Consider the following 26,908-nt stretch of genomic DNA (forward strand, 5'->3'; position numbering starts at 1 on the left):
CGGAGCGGAGGAAGGTCTGGCTAGTCCACAAGGCATTTCGGGATGGGAGAAAAACGTGCTCTGGTTTATTGGCATTTCTTTAAACCAATCACAATCGTCAAGGTCGGTACCAAGCGCCGGAAAGAGCCGCTGTAAAATTGTCGTGCAACAGCAAACTCAGAATGAACAGATAGTCTACCTAGCTTTCTGGATTTACCCTGCAGTCTTGCTCCGCGTTCTACCAACCAAGCTACCTAGGTAGTTCTAGCGTTAGCTGGTAACTTAAGGGAAAGTTTGCCGATTTTCTGTTCTGCCGTACATGCAGATGAACGACATCAGTACCTGTGATTATCTGCCGGCAAATCTGCACTGGAAGACTCGCTTCAGAAGGGTTGAGAATCGGCAACTTTCCATCTGCTACATCCATTATTTACAGTCTATGGTCTGTCCTGAAAAAAATCACTCATCCATCCATTAGCTATACACCGACACCCAGCCGTCAGTGTAAACCACTGCACCGCCGATCTGTCACATCTTTGAAAATAGTCAAAGCAATGGTCACAATGTGAGCCCTTGAGCATATAAATGTGTGATCTTTTTCCTGTCTGTTTCTTGTAGAAATCTCCAGGCATTGTAGCGTCATGCCATCCTGCCGTTGACTGATAGCTCCGTTCCACTCATGCTGCTGTAATGTTGTTAAGGAGGCAGTATAACCAATCAGGTGGCCATTTCCCATCTATCCCACTCCATCCGAGGATTTGTCTTGTTGATGTTTCGAGGCAGCCAGTTTAACTAGAAGAAATTCCCCAGACTATGACATATGGCACACACACACACACACACACACACACACACACACACACACACACACACACACCAACAAATTGAATAAAACTCCAACTTTTTAAATGGTTTACAGGTTTTTGTGTTTGGCAGAGAAAAATACCATCACCGTCACTGCTGATGGACTATGTTTTTTTACACATGTAAGAACAACATTATGCTAAGGAAGGCTCTTCTTGCCATGAAAGCACTGTCAATAATTTGATGCATGTACATTTATAGATACATATTATAAATATAAATATAAAGTTTCTGATGTTACGCCAAGGAAACACATCTATGTTCAGCTGTTAGAAGTGTTACCAGCTCAAGGAAAGTTGCAAAGTGTCTGACTCGGGAAATATCCGCTAACAAAGAGGACACCGCTTTCTGCTACCAATTGAATTTTCAATAATCAGATCATGCTTAAATGTGTTCCTTGTCACACAAACTTGTTGTTTCCCGTAGCGATGGGTTTTCGAGAACGGCAACACCCAGAGAGCGGAAGGTGAGGGACAAAGCCTGATGTCACGCGTCGGATGAGGAGGCTTTATCCTGCACTTCCGTTGACCCAAACTATCATCTGTACAACTGACAGTAAACCCAAGCTCAATAGCAGAAGTGCTGGCTCAGCTGCCCCTCTCCGTTATATGACTTTTGCCTTTAAGGTTGGAGCCTGACAGATTTTAGTCAACCTTTTATCGGAAAATCTCAACCAGGTAGCTGAGTTCTGAAACTTAAAGCTATAGTGTGTCTCCCCCATGAGGAATTCTAAGTAATGACAACAAAACTGTCGGTGCATCCACATGATACAAGCCTTCCGTGATCACGCACCCAAGGTTATAATCGTTAACGAAAACGAACGAAATAACGAAAACTAGGTGGGAAAAAACATTGTTGTTAACTGAAATAAAAATAAAAACGAGGCATTACAAAAAAACGATAACTAAACTAAAACTGTAATGTCTGTTTGCAAAACTAACTAAAATAAAATAAAATAATCGAGTAAACGTCCTTAGTTTTCGTCTTTGTCGATGTCTTTCATAGAGCAAATAACGTTATATCTTTCCGACCATGACATTTCCCGTAGACATGTATAGTTTCCAACTGGAAACCTAGAAATCCCGACATTCCACGTCAAATTGAACACAACATAGTCCATGCCCCTCGTCTGGCATCATAGCAGTACCAAAAGTCGGAAGAAAGCGACAGAGACGTATTTGATTATGACTGTGTCAGATAAAAGCAAGTGCCTTGCAGTGGAAGGTGGTAAAATATGTGGACAATTTATTACAGGGAAAAATCCCACGAATTTGAAAGTACATTTGAGAAGCGCACACAAGCTAGGAGGCTAACCTAGCTTTCCTTAACAAGATAAAGGAGAACGCAAAGCCCTCTTTCCCTGAAACAGAAGCTAACCCCGGTAACGTTATGGGCATGGATGTATGGGTACAGGGCATGGATGTATGGGTACAGGGCCAGGCAGCATGACAGAGACAACAGCAGGACAGAGAACACTACAGGAAGGCTTTCACCGGCGACCCGATAGCTGCTGGTTAGTAAATACGCAGGAACACCAAAAGCGGGAGGAAGCGTGGGTTAATATGTGGATTGATACTGGGATGTCTACACAACTGTGTGAGTCGATTGACTTCAAAAAGTTCACCACTTTACTCAAACCAAAGTTTACATATTTATGACCATATGTAGGCTACATTTTATGTACTGGTATTATTGTTGAATACATTGTGAATACATATTTCTAAAATTGTATGATGTTCTTGTTGAGTTATTATTACACAATATTTTTTCTGACTTTTTTGAATCCCCCGACAACCCATATTACAAAAAAAGACTAAAACTAATAAAAACTAAACTAAAACTAAGCATTTTCTAAAAATAAAAACTAAACTAGCAAACCTGCTTTAAAAACTAATTAAAACTAAACTGAATTTGAAAACAGAAAGTCAAAACGAAATAAAAATAAAAACTAATGAAAAATGCAAAACTATAATAACCTTGCGCGCACCACACCCTCACCCTCCTCCACACAGTTGCTAGTAGCCAAGGAGGACACGGAGGATTAAAAAGCCATGATGGACTCTTCAGAAGAGGTAATTATCCTCAATCGATTTTCTGCGCGGGAAAGTCACCGGACGACACAATCTTCTGAACATAGTCATACTGAGGAATACAGAGAGAGTTGTGTGGAGCTGATAGTCTTATTTAGCTTTGTAGCAACTCATTTGGCAATGGCTTGAATGTAACGGACGTTCATTACTATCAAAAATGAGTACAAAAAGTACAAGGATCATAAAACTCCTGAAATGACGACTCAACAACAGGCAACATTACTAAAACCTGATCAGTAGTCCGTATGTACAGTCTTTTCATCTTTCATCTGCTCAACACATCTCCCTCTTAAAGCCTAAACCTAATCCTGTAACAACCTGTGTTCCTGGCTACAGGTTGTGTGGTGGTTCTGACCACTTCAACTGGTTCTGCACAAAGATCCACACACTGCGCATGAACGCGAGGTCATTGGCTAAAACCTCTGCTATCATACACAACTCTCCCTCTCCCGTATTTCCTCCTCTAACACCTCCGCCTCCCTGCCTCTCTCCTGAGTCTGATTAGGCTGGATTTGGCCAAATTGCCCCCATCCCCTTATAGTCCTTGTTATGGCCCAAGTCTCTGGTGCAAATAATAAAGATTTCTTGGCCTGAGTCACTTTTGAATTGAGAGAAATAGCATTGGACAACATGGGAGCTTGTGGCTCCAAGTGTTTAATTAGGGATGAAAAAGGTGGATCAATCATTGTCACCATGAGAGTCCAGCCAATTTGGCTTTCTGAAGGCTGATAGAGTGAGACAGTATCATAGTACAACTCCATAGTGTAACTCAGGATCGTACACCGTGGTTGATGAACAGTCTGATCACGCCCTTTGCATTTACACCTGGCATTTCTCCTGTGCATTGAGATCCTATCTCATTTCCTCCTGTGCTCTATGCAAAACAGGTGAGTAGGTGGAAATGTGGCATTATCAACAAAAACAAACATGGCAGGTGCAGTTACTAGACGAGGAACTGTGCAGCCTGAATTTACTTTTCATTTCAGGCATAAAGTGTGGTATTTCATTCCCAGCTGAAAAGCTTCCATATATGGATGAAAAAACATCACAGCTGACCACATGACCAGATCCTGAAGGCTCGTTCAATTTATGTTCAATGTGATAGGGACAGATACACTACACAACCATACATTATAACTGCTAGACGAATACTACTCATCGTTATATTTAATTAGATAGGGCCTCATTTGCATAATTAAACATAACATTTCAGAAAACTTGTAATTGAAAAAAGTATTGTCTTAATGTAAGTAATCAACTGGGGAAGTTTCATGGTGATATCTGTTACTTAAAATAGTTTCCCCATTCACCTGTAGTGTCTCTCCTTAACATGGGCTGCAATGGGAAATTGGCATCAACGATTTCTGTATTTTTCAATATTTTACAACACTTGGATCTCTTAGGACTTTTTACATATGATAGAGGAGACTTCTTTGAAACTAGATCAGTTAAAAGGGTTTCTTTTGCAATTTGTGTAAGGTAATGTTGCATGATGCCTCTACTAGTAAACATGCAACAAAGGTCCCGAGCTGGACCTGAGTCCGGGATGTTACAGTTCATGGCCTTAACCCATACAGTAGGTAGCCAGGCAGTGTACACCAGAAATCACTTTACCTGCTGTCTGTTTTTGGTGGCCCAGTCTCTGATACGTTACATTCTCTCCTGAATGTGTATAAATGCCTATTTTTTATTGAGAGTTGACATGAAATTAATATTTAAGGAAACATTTCATTTGATGAAAACAGGAGAGGAAATGCTCCGGTTTTCCTTCTGGAAATACAGTATATTTCCAGGAAATACAGATAGATTCGACAAGACAGTCTGCTCTGTGTAGCCAAGAAAACAAACTATTGCCACAATCGATCATAACTGAGCAGCAATCGTGTTTTCAATGTGGATGTAAAACGGCAAAACTGCTAGACGCTACTCATTAATGTGAGCACTCCTGAAGTAAGTGAAGGGGCGGGGCTGTTGCTATGGGCGACTTGTTTCATTCATGATCTTACTCACTATGTCCACATTGATTGGTTAACAGGTGACTGGTCTGTGTAAGTGAATGTGAAATAAAATACTCATCAATACACAGAATTATGAGGATCAAATTCAATTAATTCCAGAGATAGATAGATAGATAGATAGATAGATAGATAGATAGATAGATAGATAGATAGAGAGAGATAGAGAGATAGATAGATAGAGTTTTGGTGCTAAAATACTAAAATATATTTGGGGAGTCTCTCCTAACTCAGCCGGTTCGGAGCTACGTTTAGCCTTAGAATGTTTTGTGAATACCCACACTTTTCAAACTGTGGCAGGGTGTTCTCTTTGACAATAAGAACCTGAGCTGACCCCTCTTCTGCTTCAGCCTCTCTCCGTTTGAAACAAATGTCCCTGCGGAGTCTGGATGCCACAAGAAAGTGGTGTCACTCGGATGAATAACAAATTACCCCTCCAACCCCCCAACACAGAGGATTTCAGAGTCTGAGTCCCTGTTTTGGTACAGCCCCCCCCAAACCCATATCAAGGACCTGTCAAAAAATTAGTTCCACCTCAATTCCCTCACCCTCCTCCTCTCCCTCTCACCACCCTACCCCAGGCCCGCCTCCTTCCCCTGCTCTGCGCGATAGCCGATCGCTCATGGATAAACACTGCTAATATGTGCCAGTAAGTAATGAGGGGCAGATCGAGCTCCGCCACGCCACCAAGAAGTAGCAGTGTGAGAGAGAGAGAGAGAGAGAGAAGAAGAGTAGGGGGAGTTTGTAGAGGGGAACCTTGACAGTTAATTATCTGGAGAATATGGCAATCAGAGCAGCAATGAGTGTTTTCTGAGCGTCTCTCTGTTATTTGGTCCTCGGGGACGTGTCGTCGAATTCATTCAACAGACAACCTGCTGAAGGCTGAAGGCCTTGCAGCTCCTCTCTGCTCAGCTGTGTACACCGCCAAACCATTCCACTTTCTCTGATTATTCACCTTGACGGAGATTTCTCTACCATTGCCTGGAGGCACGCTTTCACACAAATAGCTCCAGGTTTGTTGCCGCCATCTGTACACGCATTAGCCTTACATCACTGTATATGTTGGGTCCATATGAAAAGCCCTAAAAATGAAAATAAAAATCACATTTACCATGAGTGTTATGTGACCAACCAGTTTTGGTTCCTGGTTCCTGTTTCCATCTGTCCAATTATTGAGTTATCTGTCTGAGAGTCCTGCCTCCACCCCAATGGAATGGAGGTGAATGGGCTTTTGTTTATGGTGGTTGATACCATTTGTTATTTGGTGCTCAACTGAAAATTTTTGACCCATTAAAGATTCATAAAAAATGGTCAAACATCTCTCCAAAATACCACTTTAACACCAAAACCTTGAGGATCACCAGAGAAACTTTTGACATTTGGAGATTTCTGTTTGATGGGGAGCACTCCCGTTCTGGAAACTGCTCTAAAACCCCCTTACTGTCAACATACCTGAACATACCATGAAAGCCCTCAATCTCTAGTCTGTGGCTGTAAAGTTCCACGAGGCTGGAACAATCCTTGAGGTCACAACAGCTCATTTTACACAGTGAGGTCAAGTTTCAGAAAATGATCTCACTACAGTGAACTGCTCCTATGGGGACTAATATCATCACACATGAACACAACTGGGCTCATGCAATCCACACGACTCTCAGCTTTCCAGTCAGAGCCAATTTATGCAATGCCCAGACTGTTTAGGGACCCCAGTATGCAGAAATATCCAAGCACACCATTTTATATGAGGCAAAATGAAATACTGCATGAGAACAACTGCATGGGATTATCATAAAGTGGGCATGTCTGTAAAGGGGAGACTCGTGGGTACCTATAAAACCCATTTTCATTCAGATATCTGGAGGTCAGAGGTCAATGGAGCCCTTTTGAAAATTGCCATGCCAGTTTTCCCCTCGCCAAAGTTTAGCCTAACATTGGAGCATTGTACACCTTCCCAACAAGCTAGCATGACATGGTTGGTACTAATGGATTCCTTTGATCATCTAGTTTCATAATGATATGCTATGCCTGCTACAGACGCTACAAAAAAAAAAAAAAGGTTGGCTGCGCTGGCCGTAGGGCCGTCGGAGTGGTAAGCGGTTTTAGTTGAAAATAATACTACTACTATGTCTAAACAAAGCATTTTGGGATAATCCTTCTGCGAAAAAATTTGTTGTGCACATGCGTGTGAAACAGAATCCTTAATGGGAAATGCTTTGTTTAGCATGTACTCTTTAGCTGCTAAATGCTCCACTATGTTCACCAGCTCGTCTCTGACTATGTCTGTCTACTGCAGGGAGTGCTCTGTGACACCTGACCATAGGCCTATTTAACATATAGTAAACCACATTTATTTTCCTCCATGCTATATGTTCGGTCAGACTTTGCTACCTTGTTACAGCATGTCCAGTGCTGGTATTACAACCTTATACTGTCCTCCACAGTTGTACAAATCATATCCATGCATATTGCATTGCCTGAGTTGAAATCATTAGATTTTTTTAACACCTCCCACTAGAGCTGGGCAATATATCGATATTATATTAATTTCGTGATATGGGACTAGATATCGTCTTAGATTTTGGCTATCGTAATATCGTAATATGGCATAAGTGTTGTCTTTTCCTGGTTTTAAAGGCTGCATTACAGTAAAGTGATGTCGATTTCTGAACTTACCAGACTGTTGTAACTGTTCTATTATTTGCCTTTACCCACTTAGTCATTATATCCACATTACTGACGATTATTTATCAAAAATCTCATTGTGTAAATATTTTGTGAAAGCAGCAATAGTCAACACTACAATTTCGTTGCGGTATCGATATCGAGGTATTTGGTCAAAAATATCGTGATATTTGATTTTCTCCATATCGCCCAGCCCTACCTCCCACCTATGTAGATTGACCCCGTTTTGTTCTTCTTAGCTATTACTATTTTACTGTTGCAACAATCTGATTTACTCACATGGATCATTAACGTGTTATGTTTCATCCTGTGAAAGTCCTGCATAATGTTACATGAGTCATGCAGTGAAGGCAGGCTGGATTGATAATTAGGCCACTCTGATTCAGTCTAAAAAGTGCCTGCTGCTTGCTGCGGGCCTGGCTGGCTCTCCCAAGGATCGCCCCCGGACACAGCCCTTCATTTGCTTTTTTTGGTTTACAGCCACTACACACGAACACACACACACCCACACACACACACACTGGCCTCTCTACTAATGACTGACCCTGACCCACCACACAGTCCTAGAGCGGAGGTCGTTTGAGGAAAGAGAGAGAGAGACGTGCCCGGGCAGGCAGGACCTACGGCAGCTGGTGGAGGTCAATCTTCCCGGTCAATATATGGACACTTTGGACACAAATAAGCACAGAACAATCCCCGGCTGTCCGCCCACTCTCTGAAGCTCGTATCATCTTGTGGCCGTAAATACCGACGGTCGCACCATAACTCTCCTCTGGCTGTTTCGGAGAGAGGAGGAGGCTGGTGTGTGTGCACTTCTTGAAAGTTTCTGAATTGCTATTACATTTTTGTGTTTGCTTGTTTATTTTATTTTATTTTGTGTTTTATGCAGTCTCTAGTCCACACAGCATTCCTGGATGGGAGAGAAACGTGCTCTGGTTTATTAGCATTTCTTTAAACCAATCACAATCATCTTGGGCGGCGATAAGCGTCGGACGGAAGGTGAGGATCATGTGTACGTTTAAAAGTAGTTTTAGTCGTGCAACAGCAAACTCAGATTGGACAGATAGTCTAGCTAGCTGTCTGGATTTACCCTGCAGAGATCTGAGGAGCAGTTAACCATAGTCCTCATAATTCCACCACAGTTAAGAATGCCAACACAAAGACAGAGGAAGGTAAGGTGTGTGTTTTTCTTTTTGCAAAACTTGAAATTGCAGAATGCGTCGAAAACTTTCTAATAAACCAAATGGAATAGACAGACGTACAGAGACAATACAGAGTATTCTTGTGAAAATCTACAGAGGCTGGCAGGTGTCATGTAACCTGACGAGCCAGATGTTGTTGTTTTTTAACACAGAACCACGTGAGAAGCCATCATTGGAAACTGTTTGGAAAAGGGCAGGCACTTTCAAAAAAATACCTGGCAGGTGATTGGATGAACCATCTGTCCATCACATCTGCCATTATTGTTTTGAACAAACAGTTGCGGTCATCACACACCCCTAATCCACACTGCCGCTGCCACTAGCTTCTCACCGGACGCTGATTGGTCGGTCGGCTGGTAGTTCAGACACAAACACATCCACTTGAAGCCTGATAAGATGGAATTCCGTGTGATATGTGATCCTGCGATTCTTGTGTGATCTCGCGTAAATCCAGCTGTAGTGCAAGGTAAGCTGTTATGGCAAAGGAAGAAAATATTGATGATGAATATTTTGCATTGTGAGAGACGGCTGAATCACTTGAGTTTAAATTTGCAACCACAAATGACAAGCTCAAGGCCTGGTCCAATACAAAGTGGCACAGCCAAATTTATCTGCTGTAGCTATTGAGCTAACCTCTAATATGTAACACAGTTCATTCAGAAGATGTATTTGGACCATTGAATCCTGTTTCATAACTGTTTGCAAAAAAATCCTCTTTTGTGGAGCACTTCATACTCCGACAGAGGGTAAATTAAACTGATGACACACAGCCGATAAGCTTCTTCCATTGTGGACTCTCCGACTCTCCGTTCACTCGGAGGTCAGCACAGTTAGGACGGCTTTCTATAGCTTAGCGGCAGAAATTTACAGGTCAATGTTCAAAGTTGAACTTGAGAAATTCATGCAGACTTACTGACATGGAGTATTCTGGTTTCAGGGCCAACAGGTGAAATCCAGATCATGTTATTATCAGTGGGTTATCTTCACAGTGTGAGCAAGTGATGGAGTGCTCCTGGTCAAGGTAAGACAGGACTAGATGAAACTTTAATGACGCCTGTCGGGGAAGTTTGGCTGTTGTAGCAGCTCAATAATGCGTCAGCCTTCAGTGGTTTCCCTACCACAGGACTGATAAGCCTGTTTCCCTTCCCATAACATGCACATCATTTGCATGAAGAAGTAACCATTTTACATACACATACATACAACTTCTTGTTTTTGCTCTGTCAAAATTATGCTCTTTCTCATCTTCCACCTTTCTCTGCATTTATATTTCATTGGTTTATGGATGGCTACTCTTCTTACATTGTTAAGCTGTATTCATGATAAATAGAACATTGTTTTTTCACAGGAATATGCCACGCAGCATTCGGCTTACAGGAATATGTTCCCTTCAGCTTTCTGCCCAGCTTCCAGGTGGTAAATATTTTACACAGTCGGTATATCATATTCAATATTACTTATTGCCCGCTGTAGTAGCACAAACATGTACCTTAGAAATGACAGTAATATAAAAATGTTATTTCAATCATGCTGAACATTTAATGATTTATCTGCCGTAAAGATAGATACAGTTAACTGAAAAATGAATGCAGAAACCACGGAGGGGCTCATGATTAGATTCATTTCTGATACAGCATCATTGGTTTTCATTCTGATACAGCAAGCTATGGCACCTGGCTCCCCCTGCCAATAGAAAGCTTATACTGTATACACTGACATGTCTTTACACTTCTCAGAGTTCAATTGTTGAAAGATTGAATATTTCAAATAGTTTAATAGCAAACCTGCCAGATTTATTCTTTATTAATGATGTCCTGGAGTCACCTTCGTTAGCGGGCTGGGTACCAAATTCAGTACTTTGGGGCACAGATGGATGTGTCTTGTATGTTTATGTGCTTCATGTATTTTAATGTGGCAATGTTTAATATTTGTTTTTATTACTGTTTAAATTGGAAACTAGCAATAGCTATACATGCTGTGATGCTGTACATTAGAGATTAGAGATTACATTAGAGATTTGTTGCACAAATGTCTATGTCTGTCTGTCTGCCCTCTGTCTGTCTCTCTCTCTCTGTCTGTCTGTCTGTCTCTCTGCCTGTCTCTCTCTGTCTCTATCTGGCTGTCTGTCTGTCTCTCTCTCTGTCTGTCTGTCTGTCTGTCTGTCTGTCTGCCGACACAACTGTCACCGTGATAGCGTTGCAACTGTGCAAGATGCAGTCACGAAGCTTTACAGGTGTGCAGTAATAGGGTGTGGTTCGAGCAAGGGTGCCGGAAGGAGGGAGGGGTGCTGGGGTAGGAAGTAGGGAAGGGGCCACTCCCCTGGCTCATTTTGCGGCTGGTGTGTTTCCATCGCAAGATGGTCTCTAGTTTGAACTGCCACAGGAACCCCCCCTACCTCCACCCTCCAGCATTTGTGTTTCTCCCTGACCGCCCTCTCAGACTCGGCACATGATTACCTCTTCCTTCATCTTGCCGACCTGACCTCTTGAACCACAAGTAGCATCAGAAACCCGGGTGGAGTTTCGAGTTATGCAAAGCTCTGCGAATCAAGGCCAGAGGTCACCCAATCGACAAGCCGCAGTGGCGCAGCTCTGCCTCGACTTGGAGGCTGCGGCTTGTTAGCGTAACATCTGAGCTCCTTGGTATTACAGGAGGAGCACTGTTACTCATTAACGGGCCGTCTGCAGAGGCTCCGGAGAAGCACTGATGCTGAATTGCAGACAAGCTAATGCTCTTGTTTGATGCGTTTCCCATTAAGTCGTTAGGGTCCATATGAACATGTTGCATGTCATTATGTGAATGTATTTTTATATAAAAATAATAATTATGTAATCATTTTTATTCAGTCAAATATTCATTTATTAAAAGGTATCAATAATTTTACAGCACACATAAAACAGAAGACATAGAGAAGGTGATGGATGGAAATGATACACTATGCTGTATGCAGTGTATATATATATATATATATATATATATATATATATATGTATACTTCACTATATTGTGGTGTAATGTCACATATCAGTGTGTTTTTCCTGATAGTGAGCATTAAACAACAATGTGATGCTTTTCTGTCTTCTCATTGTGTATATAGATTAGCCAGTGCATACAGCTACTCTATCCAGACCTGCCATCCTTCTGTTTGCTTTTTTGAGTGTGTGTGTGTGTGTGTGTGTGTGTGTGTGTGTGTGTGTGTGTGTGTGTGAGAATGTGTTCATACTGTTATCACATAAATGCCTAGTATAATAGAATGAAAGTTTGATTCATTCTGGTGCCAGCAAGATATGTGTTTATGTGTGGACTTGCAGATAATAAGGTTTTTTTTTAATTATTATTATTGCTCCTTAGGTTAGCTGACGTCAGCAGACTTAATGATGGTGTTGGACCTGTTTGTGGCCACTCAGTCGTGCATGACCAGACTGTACAGGAGAGGGCTGAGGGCCAGTGCTGGCGATGTCCAAATAAAGCTTCATGAACCACCAAAACCCACACCATCATAGCTTGTTGGGAAGGACTGGCGTGGCCATTTCCAAAGTGGTCCCCTGACCTCTCACCTCCAGATATCTGAATAAAAATGTGTTCTAAGGGTGCCTACGAGTCTCCCCTTAAACACACCCCACTCAGTCGTACTGAAGCAGTGACGTAGAGCGAGTCTGATTGGTTCGAATGGTCTGCGTCATCGGTAAGTTTCTGGCTAAAGGCGGGCAGAAGCAGGACGTGATCTGATTCCCCAAAGGGAGGGCGAGGGAGAGGAGTATAAACATGGTGGAGTGTGTTACCACCACACGTAGCACAGCTGATGTGTTAATATCGCAAGACTTTCCTCAGGTCGGCGCTGTTAAAATCTGCCAATGTCCATAAAAAACTTATTTTTTTCACCTTGCCTTTCAGGGGTTCCGTAAGGAAAAGTCCAGAGCCTATGTGACTATTGTTTGCTGTCATTTCAGAACCATGGACAGTGCCGTTTGTTGTGTGTAGGGAGGGCGCTGTCCATAGTACTGAAACAGAGCCTGATCACGGGGAAACAGCAGCAGCTGTTAAAAAAAAAAAAACACAGTCATGAAGGGTGAACTTAGTTATATAGCTCTATAGCTATGAACATAGCTATAAAGACTTAAATCGATTTTTGGCCATGTTTAATTTAGCTTTTTTTAAAGATAATTTTTAGGATTTTTCCTTTTTATTTAGAACAGCTGAAGAGAGCAGGAAACGGGGGCAAGAGAGGGTGGATGACACGCAGCAAAGGGCCCCGGGTCAGATTCCAACCCTGGGCCAGTGGCAAGGACTGAGCCTACATTGGGCGCACACTCTACCAGGTGAGCTATAGCTGCCACAAAGATGGGCATTTTAACTTGGGGCTCTGTGGGGATGGACTCCCTTTAAGAGCCCGCCTCAAGTGGCCACTTGATGAAATGCAGTTTTTTTGGCACTTCTGTGTTGCCTCATCCCTCAGGTTGCCACTTGATGCAGCACATGATTCGCAGAGTTGTCTGAAGAGACATTGTTGGGAATTTGTGTGGGCATTTCCCACACTATAAGTACTAGATTTGTAGGAATTAAGGGCCTCACTATAAATTAAATACCGAAGCTTTAACCTGAAAAGTATACAAAAATACATGAATAATTTCCTGTAAACAGGTGAGATATTTTATCTGAGCTTAAGGGACACTGCTTTAAATACAAATGTGTAAGGAGAAATACAAACCATTCACAGATCACAATGTGGCAAACTGGGTGAGACACGAGACAGCATGGATATTCATAAAGATGTATGTAAAAGGTGAATAAAAATCTGGGACATCAATGATGGACAGACAGCATGAGCTAGCCAGAAGTACAGTAGCTCTGCAAGAGAACAGAGAGTTGTAAACAACTCTTTTAGATTTACATTATATTTTGAACATAATAATAACGATTTTTTAAAAACACTGAATATTCTTTTCCTGGAATTACAGTAAGCACATTTTCCTCAAATGTGTCCTGTGTATCTGGAAGTCACTTTCAGCAGCATAGACTAGGTTTGTTGAACACATTAGGAAACGCAGCCATCCTGCCATTGTAAACTGCTTCATGGGATTAGTTGTTGTTGTTAGTTGATATAATCGTTTATAGATTTTTCTTTTTGCTGTTACATTGTCTCTCTCTGTAACAGTTGTGCCTGTACATGTTGCTGTGCAGATATTTGGCCTTGTGGCGCTGCAAACTCCATTCACTGCTTTTTTGTTAGGCTGGCTGCTATGAAAAGATGAGACCTTCCTGCTGAATAAAAGCTGCCCACGGCCTCATCACACCCCATTGACTGTGTACCTCTCTCTCTCTCTCTCTGTCTCTCTCTTTCTCTCTCTCTCTCTCTCTCTCTCTGCCGGTCTCTTTCTCTCTGTAGCTCCCTCTCTATCTACCAATGCAATGCAATTGGATTCTCAGTCCAATCTGATTGTAAGGCATGAATGTTGAATGAATGCTTTTGCCAAACATCTCAATACACAATACACAAGTGCAACATGTGTTCCGGTGTGTTTTCACATTTTTTTATTTTAAATGCAGTAAAATAATAACAAGACGTCAGGATTGCATGACATTTTTTCATACAGCTGTGGTCATTGGAGGTGGATGACATGACTGGCTGCTATCTAACAAAAGGCAAATATAAAAAAAAAAAAAAAAAGTGCATATAATTGTAATTCTGTTGCTGTGCAGTCACTGCACACTCAACTGCTTACTCCCCCGCCCCCCACATACACACACACTCACACTGTTCACTGATGTGTAGTTAAACATAGTGCCTTTGTCTCCCCTCCATCTTTTTGTATTCCTCTTGCTGTTTTACCTCTAGAAAGCAGCTGCTGTGTGGCTGAACAATGAGCCGACAGCAGCAGCTGACATGCAGCGGGGGACCACTAGGGGGCACTACACCGCCATCAAACAGAGCCGCTCCCCCCAACTCCACTCCTTTGTCTGCTATACATTAAGGAACCATCCCCTTTCCAAGATAAAACCGTGTATGATTATTTTACCCCCCTAGTCGCCCTCAAAGACGGCGAGGATCACTGTGGAATCCTTGAGAGATTGTAATTTCCTTTGACTCTGGAGATCCACGCGTGTCTAAGGCAGTAGCAGAGATGTAAATGTAATTGCTCTGTTGCTCCATTGAAATGAAGATGCTGCTGAAATGAAGCGTTTTTTTGTGCCGCTCGCTTTTGTCTGTGCATGGTCGAATGTCTTTAAACATGAAGAGGAACAAAACAGACTCACATACAATGATTATCACACACACAAAACTGCGATTGTGTCCCCTAATTTTTCACCCGTCACTGAGAGAGATTTTCTTTGCGTGCAGCGTGGCTTTTTAGGCTTTTGGCCTTTCAGTGGAGCTAATGTAAAGAAAAATAAAGAACATGAAAGCTTGTTTGATGTTTATGTGCATGTGCATGTGTTTCATGCCACCCCCCCCGCTTTGAGATAGAATGGCACAGTATCACTGATCTGTGCCATTGTGTGGCAGTGTGTGTGTGTGTGCGTGCTCCGGACACCTACAGGGAATCTTATACTGTATATCTGACCATTATCTGCGGTTAAAAACAGGGTCTCTCATTCTTTCTGCTCAAATGATTTTAAGCCTTACTAATTGAAAATGTCAGCTTGAAAAGTCAAGGCCTGTTGCAGCGAGTTAAGAGACCAGTTGGCATTAAGAAGACCTTAAATCAGCCCTGAGGAAATTGGTTTTATTTTTCTCCTTGCTTTCATTCTGCAGTCCCCCCCACTCCTCCCTCCCTCCCTCCCTTCCTATCTTTTTGCATTTTTTGTTTCAGGCAAATTCTGCAGCAGCGTCCCCCACCTTCCTCGGACCAATAATATATCGTCACGGCTTGCTGATTCTGGCTTTTCCTTTAAAACGTGATCTGGTCCAGGCGTTGTGCAGTCTGCCTGTCATGTGATGATTCCCTTTGACAATGCATTGCGATATTTCCAATCGTTTTATAATCGTATCGGATGATATTGATTGTCTGCAGTGACGTGTTTAATCCTGAGGAGCTACTGGTGTGTGGCCGGTGGTTTTAGTGTCTTGAAGGTCTAAATGCTGTTTTCAAGCGCAGCACTGTAGAGATATAATATAGTAATGTAATTGTGGGAGATCCCAATAAAAATGTTAAATCCGGGTGGATTGTGTGTGTGTGTGTGTGTGTGTGTGTGGGGATGACAACTGTCTCATTTTAGAAATATTGGCAACACATTTTTCTTGGCTTTTTCTTTTTTTTTTTTGAGAATTTTGAGACAGGAAAATGGTTCCAGTATTGGCTTTTGGAAACCAATGTCTTTCCCTCAGAGACAAACTACAAAGGAAAAGTGGAAGAGGGGTCATTTTTATGACACGTAACACCTTATTACCTTCCCTTGTCTCCTTTTCTTTTCCAACAAAGAGGGAAAAAAAAAATTAAATGTTGCCACACTTGACCCCACGCACGGCTGTGAGTGCTGATCAGAGTCGATGGTGTGGCGTGTGGTGTGCCAATGCATATGATTTCCTCTTTGTGTGTTTTCATCAGTCCCGAGGGGCAACTCATTTTCCTCTCTCCTCCTAGTCCTCCTAATCTTCCCTTCATCGCCATTGCCATCCCTCGCTTTATTTCTGATCATTTTTCCCCCCAGAAAGCACGTTTCAGTGGGAGCCAGTGGAGGTGTTGGCCGAGGGCCGCGGAGCGCACAGCACATCAATTAATGCACCATTACTAGGTGCCAGGGTGTGTGTGTGTGTGTGTGTGTGTGTGTGTGTTTGTGTGGGTGTGTGTATGTGTGTGTGAAGCTCAAATCTAATTATTCTTCCCTCATAGCAGGGACAGAGTCCATCAGACTACTGGTGGCTGAAGCTTTGCATTGCTGCAATACCTATCTCTCTCTCTCTCTCTCTCTCTCTCTCTCTCTCTCTCTCTCGCTCTCTCACTCTGTTTCTTTACATCTCTCTCTTTCTCTCACTCTCTCTCTCTGTTTCTACATCTCTCTCCCTTCATTTCCTCCTGTCTGCACTCTCTCTCTCTCTCTCTCTCTCTCTCTCTCTCTCTCTCATCCTTCCCTGCATCCTGCCTCACCCCACCTTTCTCTCTCCATCTTTCTCCTCCTCCTCCTTCGTCCATCCTCCTGCCCCCCCCTTGTCCATCTCTACCTCCGTATCCCTCTCTCTCCTCTCTATCACACTCTCGCAGATGCCACATCACACCACACGCTCTCCCTTTCCCCCTCTCTCTCTCTCTCTATCTCTCTCTCCCTCTCTCCCGTCCGTCTGCTCTCTGCTCTCTCATTCGCTCCGCCGGCTTGACGCCGGCTGTCACTTCATTTGCCGCGGCGGAGCAACAACTGGCTTCTTTCAGCACCGGTAGCGAAGAGGGGATGGCGAGAGCGGAGTGAAGAGTGGAAGAAGAAAAGTGTGAGGACGAGAGGGAGAAGAGGAGGAGGAGGAGGAGATCTTTTGTTAAGCATCCATCCCTCCCCTCATCCCTCTCTGGCAGCAGCCGCAGCAGCAGCAGCAGCAGCATCAGCACCGCTCCCGCTGCTGGATCCTCCGTCTCCTGCCGGGATCTGCCTCCTCCTTCTCCTCAGGGAACTGGGAGGGGGTGGGAGATCGCTGCCTCCCGGCACGCTGCGGACCCTCGGCGAGCCGTCAGGAGGGGAGGGAATTGTGAGAAGAGGCCGTCGGGAAGAGCAGAGGAGAGGCAACACCCTGGGTTACAGGAGAGAAGAGGAGAGGAGAAGGAGAGAGGGTAAGAGGCCACCGTGGCACACTGAGTGGACCTGTTGTCGCAGTTTCACCCTTTTATTTTTTTCTTTGTCCACTCCTTCCTTCTCTGGTGGAAGATTTCTGAATTTTTTTTGTTTGTTTTTTTCACCTGTTTTCTCTCTTTTTTTCTCTCTGTGACCGGAGGAGATTTTTATTTCTATTTTCAACCAAATGTTTTTCCTCTCTTAACGTGCAGTGTTTGTTCTTGTACATCATCCTTTTTTTTTCTTCCCCATATGCCCTGTCCACTATTCTCATATTCGTAGGACTTGTGGACAATCAAATCAGATGAATGAGGAGGCGTGTGTGTGTGTGTGTGTGTGTGAGGATCACGTAAGTTAAGGGGAGAATCTGAAATTCTTCAGCATGAAGAAAAAATTTAACAAGTAAGGGGGAAAAAAGTTAAAACAAAAAAAAACACCAGAGAGGTTATTTCACTTCACTCCTCATTCTCATCTTTGCTGCCTCCTGTCCCAACAACCTGTGGTACTCTGTGTTCGCTGCGTGTGAAATTTGTAAGTGTGTGTGTGTGTGTGTGTGTGTGAGGAAGTTTGAATGAACGCAAAGGTACGAGAAGATTCTTGGTGTTTGATTTTAGCCGTTGCTCAGAGTAATCTGATGAGTCTCCGGGGTGCTTCCACTGAACAATCAATGATACTTGGGCTAGCCGAGCTCTGTGTGTGTTTGTGTGTGTGTGTGTGTGTGTGTGTGAGAGATGATATCTAGCTGAAGCCTTCAGGTTCTCTTTTCTCTCTCTCTCTCTACAGATGGCCTGGGTTGGGCCAGGCTAGCCGACCCTCTCTTTCTCTGTGTGCGTGTGTGTGTGTGTGTGTGTGTGTGTGTGTGTGTGTCTGTGTGTGTTTGGCTATGGGTGGTAAATCCCAGCTCTCTGCAGCCTGGGGGTGGTTGGGTGGGTGAATGGGCGGGGGTCTTATCTTCTCCTCTTTTTGGCTGAGAGTATGTTTGTGTATGCGTGTGTGTTTTTGCGTGTGTGTGTGTGTGTGTGTGTGTGTGTGTGTGTGTGTGTGTGTGTGTGTGTGTGCATGTCTCCTGGGCCGAGTGGTCCAGGCTGGCCGGCTGAGTGGAGGATGAGAGGGGAAATAGAGAAGAGGCTGGAAGAAAGAAAAAAAAAAAAGCAGAGGAAAAAAAAAAAACTTGTGGATTAGCATCTCATCGGCTTTCTTCTTTTCTTCCTGCTTCATCATCTGTTCGTTCTTTGTTTACCCTCCTCCTCTCTTTCCCTTGCTTTTCCTCCCCTGTCCGCCCATCCATCCTGCTCAGGGCTGTTGATTTCCCTCCATCAATTTGTCCATCCTGCTTCAGCCCCACTGCAGAGTTTCCATTTTTCCTCCAGAGTAACGACAGTCTGTGTTTTCTGTACTGATTTGGCTGCAAATCCACTCAGTTGGTCTTTTTTTTTTAAATCTTTTTTTATTTTATTTTTTTTAAATGTGAAACATTTAAAATGTATTTTCTGTTCTGTTAGTCTCTTCTGCTTTGACAAAACTGCAACAAATGACAATATTATTCCTCAGTTTTGATGAACGAGCACAATGCAATAGTAATTTAGATCTGTCTAGTGTCAGTCCTTGGCGTCGGAGATACACACACCGATGAGCCTTTTACCGAAGTAATTGTTAATATTGATCAGAGGCAACTAATCAATGGAATGATTGTGGATCGGCTTAGCTGGAGCCTGCTCTTTGTATTCAGCCGGCTAGTTCAATTAGAATAGAATGGAATAAATTTGCCTGAACTTTTCATACATTATTAATGGCCTTGCTCCAGCATTTTAAACTCATCGCTTTAATTAGAAAATAAAGAAGAGGGGAAATCATAATAATGATTGCTGAATCAATATTCAGGAAATTCATTTAAAAGGCATTTCAAAGTTTGAAAATTGTAAATGAAATGAATGTCATGGATTGTGATATGCCTCTATAAATTGTACATTTCCCTGAATGTATATTTTCCAAAATATCTATACCACACAGTGTGCACACTGGTGTGCTGCTGCAAAACGCAGCACCATTTTTTTATATAATCAAACAAATTAGTTCTCTGCATGCGCTGCCCCCTCCCTGCTTCAGTCTGATCCATGTGTTGATTTCTCTGCTTGTGTTGCGGGTGGAGGGTGGAGGGTGTGGGGTAATGGAGTGTGCGGGGCTATTGTCACACGGCGGTAGCTCCCGGGCTTGACCTCCCTAACCCCGCGTCTCCCTTGTGTGTGCACACCCTTACACCCCTCCACCCCCTTCCTCCCAGATGTCATTACGCCCAGGTTAGGGCTGAGCCGGAGCGGTGATGGCAGCAGCAGGGAAACCAAATGTCCCTGCCGGATGACGACTTCCAGGAGACCGGGGCAGCGCTGCCAGGCCGCGGCCCAGGTAAGATGCTTGGTGGGGGAGACCAAGATGCTTGTTCTCCCCCCTGTCACCTCCAGAGTTTTGTGTACAGATCCAAGAGAGAGTGAATGGAGCTAACCTGAGCTTTTACACACCCTTCTTCTTTTTTTTTTTTTTCCTTTCTTTTTTCTGTTTGTCCCCTCCACACACGCTGCTGGCTCGGATTGAAAAATGCCACCGTTGTCGATTTTCTCCTTTTGCAGAGGAGCCATTGATGGAACCCTGCCTCACGCTGCAGCGAGGCGTCTTCAATCAATGCGACTGCCCCGCTTTCTCTAGATGTGTATGTGTCCTAATGCCACTGGAGCCTGAAGGGGGGCTGCTGATGGCAGCAGCGATGGCCATGGCGGTGATGATGCGATGGCAGTGGCGCTGCTCTCATGCTTTCTGGCTTAGCTCCCCTCGTTATCTGAAAGACTCTCTTCGGTGACGGGTATTCTTGGGTGGATAATACGGATCACGTTGTTATTGCTTAAGAATACGCGTAGTCGAGGAGAGTCCTCTCTTCGCCCGACACCAGCAACACCCCCCCATCCTCCGACATCCACCCACCCACCTCACCTCACCCCGACCACCCACCCACCCACCCACGGAGGACTGTCAGGATGGGTAAAGCCACGCCCGCCACTCTCCACCCTTCCAAAAAGAGAAACTCACCTCTTCTTTGATCTGTCCTGCATTGCAATTTTTTTTTGAGCCATGGTTCGAGGTCCGGAGTGTCCTCACGTCTGTCCCAGCGTGCATCTGTCAGTCTGTCTCTGTGGCAATAGACAGCATTGTGTTTTCGTCTGTTCTTTCTGTGTGTGTGTGTGTGTGTTTGTGTGTCTGTTGGACATGCAGCTTGGAGGTTGTTAGGTCTCATGGAGATAACTGGCTCTTTGTCTGACAACTTCTGATCACGTGTCTGCATGAACAGTGTCTGTTCCCATAATGGCGGGCCAGCATGACAGCCTGCACACTCACACAAACATGTACAGAATATTTACAGTCCTCGGGGTCAGGCCTAGTTATTGCTTTGCAGACAAATGAGTTCAGTATTTAACAAGCAGCAACCTGAATATGTGCTGGGACAGTGGAACAGTTTGATCTGTGTAAACCTGTGTCATCTCTCGTCACCTCTTTTGGAACAGCAGTGGCCCTGCGGCTGTGGCTCCATTGTATTTCTAAGCCGACCTAAACCTACTAGGGGCCCCGGGGCAATAATGAACAAGTCGGCCCTCATTATCCCCCCTTTCCACCCACCCACTGTACAATGTACAATACATGGCCCCAGGTTCGTCGGGTGATCATTTGATTAAACACAAATAATTCAGGAACATGCAGCAACAGAAAGTCCAGAAAGTAGATTTGGTCTTTCAGACACGGCTCCAGCATTAGGAAATAAAGCAGGCTCTTACCATATCAGTATTGTACTTTAATGGTGCATGTTCTATATCAAATTTTCAATTAACCACAAACCAGTTTGAACAGTAAGCCAGGAGTTTTGGGGGGCCCTGCAGCTTAGGGGGCCCAGGGCAGTTGCCTGCATTGTGGTTAGTAAAGCACCCTAACCCTAACCCTACAGCTACAGGCTTTCATTTTAATCACAGAAAAAAGAAATATATTTTTTACCTCCGTTGTTCCTCTGTAATGAATGACTTCTTAATAATTCACTCTGAAGAGACTGCAGGATTCTGACTCAGGCTGCAACTAATTCTTCTAACTAATTCTTATTTATTTTTTTTTTAATTAAAATTTAATCTCTCGATTATTTTTCTGATAATTCAATGAATCGTTTGTTCTATAAAACTTCAGATGATAGTGAAAACTGCCCCAAGCCCTTAGTGACATCATTTTGTCTTAAGCCCAAAGATGATCACCTTACCGTGATGTGAAATAATATCTGGTATCTGGTGATTATGTTGTCGATTTATCCATTATTAGATTATTGTAGAAAATGTTCCATAATAGTGAACGGTTACCACAGTCCATTGTGATGTATTCAGACATCTTCTTGTGTCCGAAGAACCGTCCAAAGACAAAGACATCTAGTCATATCAAAGCGAGGAAAGCAGCAAATCCTCACTAACTGGAACCACACAATGTTTTTTTGCTGGATTAATGACTTCATTTTATTAAATTTGATTTGATATGGACGTCACTGCAGCACAAGGACCAGACGCAAATGCTTTACAGCACCTGTCCACGGGAGGCTTCGTTTTTAAAAGAGGCACAGATGATGTGGTTGCTGGTTCTTTTTCTGTAAATCAACAAATTGAAAAAGATTATTTGTTTCATTTTCAATTGTGACTTTAACAAAAAAAACACTTCCCAAACAGTAACCATTTTATATTTGCCATTTTCGGGCCTGTGAACACAAAAAGGGGCCAATTTAAAAAAAAAAATCAAATGAAGACCATTTGGTTTGGTTTCATTGGGATTGTTTAGGACCTGCTGGTGGTCCGTGTCAGACCTCATGATGATGACAATTCCCAGTCACTTTTTGTTTCGTACTTTTGCTCAATTCCCAAATGATTGGCTGCAGCACCCCGAAGTCTAAACATATGAGTATCTTCATATGGATCAGTATGAGTAGCCCATAATATTTGATAAGGAAGCAGTAGACAGTATTGTGCTGTATTTTCCTCTGGCTGAGCTTATTGGGTGGAACCTGAGCTGAGGCCCCCACCCTGCCACAACAACCCCACCCCCACCCATGCCCCCCCCCCACCCCCTTAAGCTCCTTTTTTATGCAAATGGTGCTATGCTAAAATTACATTTATTGCAGTTTAGAGGTTTACGCCACATGCAATACTTCTGCTGCTGAGCCTCACACACGCACACACGCACACACACACATGCACGCATGCGCACGCACACACACACACACACACACACACACACACACACACACACACACACACACACACACACTCAGACACTCTATAACTTTTTCTGCGCTGACGGCGATGTGCCATGAATATGGATTGCCTCTCCATGTCTGCTGGCACATTCTGAACCCTAACACCCATGTAAAATCCATTTAAACACCTAATAGGATCAACTTGACTCACACGGCCATGTCCTCACACATGTCACTCCTCATGATCACATGCTGGAGACGTCCTCACACTGCCAGGCTAGTGTAAATCACGCCTTTCCTATAGCAGCTATGGAATTTCAGTTCAGAGTCTGTTTCGATGCCTGTTTTTGTTTGTCACGCAGGATATTCCCAGGCGGGAGTTCATTTTAAAGTTAGCCACAGAGTCACTCAGACATGCTCCTGATTGCAATTATACAAACCATCTTGGTCATTACCATTGCAGATTATTCAGATAATACAATTATATGTTTAACACTTGGCTTAGCTGGTAATTACTGTTCCTTTTCTTATTGAAACAAAACAAAGCGACATGTTAAAATGTGTGTAGGAGGATGGAAAGTAGAGCAGTTGAATACAAATCGCACACCACATACACACACACACACACACACACACACACACACACACACACACACACACACAGTTCCTCCCTTGCATTTGTGTGTTGACTGTTAGAGATGGTGTGGCGTTTGTTCCTTGTGCGTCCGTGTGTCTCTGGGTTGCTTGTCGTTTGCTGCTGCAAGGCCTTGGCTGGCTCACTTCACCGCTGATCCACTTTATACTCGCCTCCACTGATACACTGTAGGCCTTCCACGGTTTATTACTTACCAAAAACCGGACACACTTGTCTACCTTTAACCTAAACGTCTATGTAACACATTAAATGCAACCCATTAACGATAAAAAAAGATGCTTTTAAGCTACATTCTTGTCACCAATATTGACTTAAAACACATCCGTTTTTGAATACTTCTTTGATGCGACAGTTAACCACACAGGCGTATAAAAAGGCGGCTCAGTGACAGTGATGTGATATAAAGTGCTGTCTTGGTGTCATCCTGTGTGTGCTAGTGTGTATCCGGATTGTCTCTGCTTGTTTCCAAACTGTTGTAAAGAGCTGCCATGCTGTAAAAAAAAACACTGTTGACACGTATTATCAAATGCAATGGACAATTTCTTTGATGATTTAATGAAGTAAGCATTGTGTGAGTATTGTAATAGCTGCTGTTGGGGCACCGAGATGTCTAAACTGCTGCTTATCTAATGTGTCTTCCTCTGCAGTCAAAGAGCGGCTGTGGTTATGCACTAATGTATGCTGCTCTGTACTAATGGCATGCTGCTGCTGCTGAGGATGATGATGATGATGATTGTTTTAAAGCTAGCCAGAGATGAATGCTGCATGCATTTCAATCATTTCAACAACAGCAGTGATGAGATTGTCATTTTCCCCTGTAAGTGTGCCTTTATTTCTGTCAATAATATGTGGCTGTAAATATAAATAAACCCCTCTTTTTGAAATTGAAATGTGAAATGAAACTTTAATTGACATAATAAAAGATACGTGTGAAAAGGCCTTCACTCTCGCACTCGAGGCCTGTTTTAGACATTTGTCATTTCCAGAAGCAACACGGGTTGAGATTCCGAAATTACATTTCCGATGAATAGCTGGATTCGACAGTGGATTACAGTCATTTGTGCCTTTGTTCGTACAAATGCAGAGACAGGCCTGTGGATATAAAAGTTGGAACCCTGAACACGTCCTCGCCAGCCGGAGGATTGGCTATGGACTGCTGCCTAAACATTTTTCTGTCTCCACACTTTAAAAAAAATCTTCCTGGATCTCACTCCAGAGGCCTTTTCCCAGCGACCTGACAGACAATCCTAGAGATTAAGAATACTAAAACCCATTTCCTCCTCTGCTCTGCCTCCTCACTGGGAGTTACACCAGAGTGCTTCACATCTTCTTGAGCCTCTGTCAGCAGCCATTTCTGAGTCTGAATTCAAATGCGCAACTTTCAAAACATTACATATGATGTTAGATTGCGACCAATTTGATCCATTTTTCGGCAGACATTCCTGCTGGTGTCCCTCCACACACTCGTGTTATAAACTGCAGTACAGTTGCTTTTATGATACGGAGATGTGACCTAGTCCCTTAGCTGACTCTAGCACAAACTGAAATGTTGATTAATGTGCACTAGGGCTGCACGATATGAGGACAATATGTGATATGGGATAACGCTGTTGACTATCGCAATGATGATATTACTTGCGATTGATAAACAGATATTAAAGTGTTCTCAGTTCTGCTGCTTTCAGTGTTCTGCTAAAATACAACAAGCTGTTGTTGGATTTAAAATAAATGAAAGGATATAATTTCCAACTTTCTTTTTTTTTTTAACAAATTGAACATTGAATTGAATATAAAAAGGCAGCTCTAAAAAAAAAAAGGGGGTCACATTTTAAAGTGCAGTTTTTCTAATCAAATTTTCTTTCAACTATCTTATACTATAAAAATCTGAGTGTCATTTGCGATGTGTTTATTGCGCCAGTTGATATTGCAATGACGATAAAAAAACGATATATTGTGCAGCCCTAATGCACTTGGTAAATACATAAAAATGTATACCATTTATAATATAATATAATATAATATAATATAAGAGAAAATAAGGAATTAGCTGGCCAACCAGGGGCGATTTTAGCCCTTTTAAACTTGATCCTGGCACCCGTAAAAAATAATTGCTAAAAAAAAAAAGTCTGTGTTAATCTATTGTGAGCTAAGGAGTTCTGCTCTAGGAATATCAGAACAATGTGAAACTAAACCCAGAATCTAGACGCCTAGATTACTCAGAAAAACATTTGGAGCCATTTTCAGAAAATAGTGCTTGTCAGCCATTTCAATCAGGAGAGACTTCATTGCAGATATGCAAAGATTTATTGTACATAAGCATACTATGAAAGCATACTATGAAATGTACAGAGTCTTTCGGGATTAGACTCCGTCGTTAAAAATATTTTAAAGGGGTAGAGAAGCCAGACATATTCCCCCCCGATGGAGCCTAGACACTGGTGATGGTGGAGAAGGAACCCGGAGACCGAACGAAGGAGCTGTCTGCCAAAAAGGGACTCAGGCTGCTGTGGTTGACGATGACCAGAGGTGGAATGGGAGGAGGAGGGTTGCACTTTGCCTGAAAAGACAGCTGACAGCAAGGAGAGTAGACATTTAAAGCAGGATGTCATGCTGTGTCTGCTTTTTTCCCCATAAATAAATATCTGATTTCATATATAATTACCGCCCTCTTGTAGTAATGGCCCTGTGGCTCAGCATTATAGGAAGTTCTCTCAGAATTGTTGGTGTCTTCCTAGTTACATAATTCAATGTTTCCCCTATCATGATGCTCCAAAATGATGTTACAATGCACAGTCAGCACAGTAGAATACCAATTAAAAAAATAACGTTAAAAGGGTTCCAGGCACCCCTAAAGCTCTGATCCTAGAATCGCCCCTGTAGCCAACGCATTTTTATTATAAATAACAACTTCAGGAAAAATGGGTGAATTAATTTTTAATGGAGGATTTGATAATTATAGTTAGTAAAGAGTGCCTGTTATCTTTTTTAAAGGGCAGTAAGTCTTGGAAACAGTGTTAAACAGAGGCTACTGAAGTGTAAAATGAATACTGGGATGGTGTGGGTCCATTCATCAGGTCAGGAGTGGTGGAAAATACAAGTGGAAGTAAATTCAAACCAAATGAGTATAGGAAGAGTTTGCAACATGTCATCACCTGACTACATTATATTTCTGACTCTGTGACATGTGTTAAACTCAAGGCCCGTGGGCCAAATTCAGGGCCCTCGCAAATTTTGATCCGGCCCGCATATCAATTTAGGTTCACAATACATTTGGGCCCCCCTAGCCCTCCTGGTGACCCATTTTCAAAAAGTTTCTATATCAGAAATTTGGGTTTTCTTTCAACCAAATTTCCAAAAGAAATAACGTGGTTGGGACTCTACAATGCTCTTCACAAGTTTTA

The 26,908-nt window shown here is 42.9% G+C and overlaps 2 long non-coding RNA genes across 2 annotated transcripts; one reads left to right on the plus strand and one right to left on the minus strand.

Moving 5' to 3' along the window:
• Window positions 1-10,504: 10,504 nt before the first annotated feature.
• Window positions 10,505-26,033, minus strand: LOC118494397. The gene is made up of 5 exons (XR_004896531.1): window positions 25,855-26,033; window positions 20,104-20,106; window positions 18,371-18,377; window positions 14,579-14,581; window positions 10,505-10,515 (listed from the first exon to the last, which is right to left on the minus strand). It is a non-coding gene; the product is annotated as an uncharacterized LOC118494397 (long non-coding RNA).
• LOC118494395 lies at window positions 16,981-22,849 on the plus strand. The gene is made up of 3 exons (XR_004896529.1): window positions 16,981-17,588; window positions 19,871-19,992; window positions 20,214-22,849. It is a non-coding gene; the product is annotated as an uncharacterized LOC118494395 (long non-coding RNA).
• Window positions 26,034-26,908: the final 875 nt, after the last annotated feature.

The sequence above is a fragment of the Sander lucioperca genome, chromosome 23 (assembly GCF_008315115.2).
Source record: "Sander lucioperca isolate FBNREF2018 chromosome 23, SLUC_FBN_1.2, whole genome shotgun sequence".
In the NCBI taxonomy this organism is placed as follows: Eukaryota; Metazoa; Chordata; class Actinopteri; order Perciformes; family Percidae; genus Sander; species Sander lucioperca.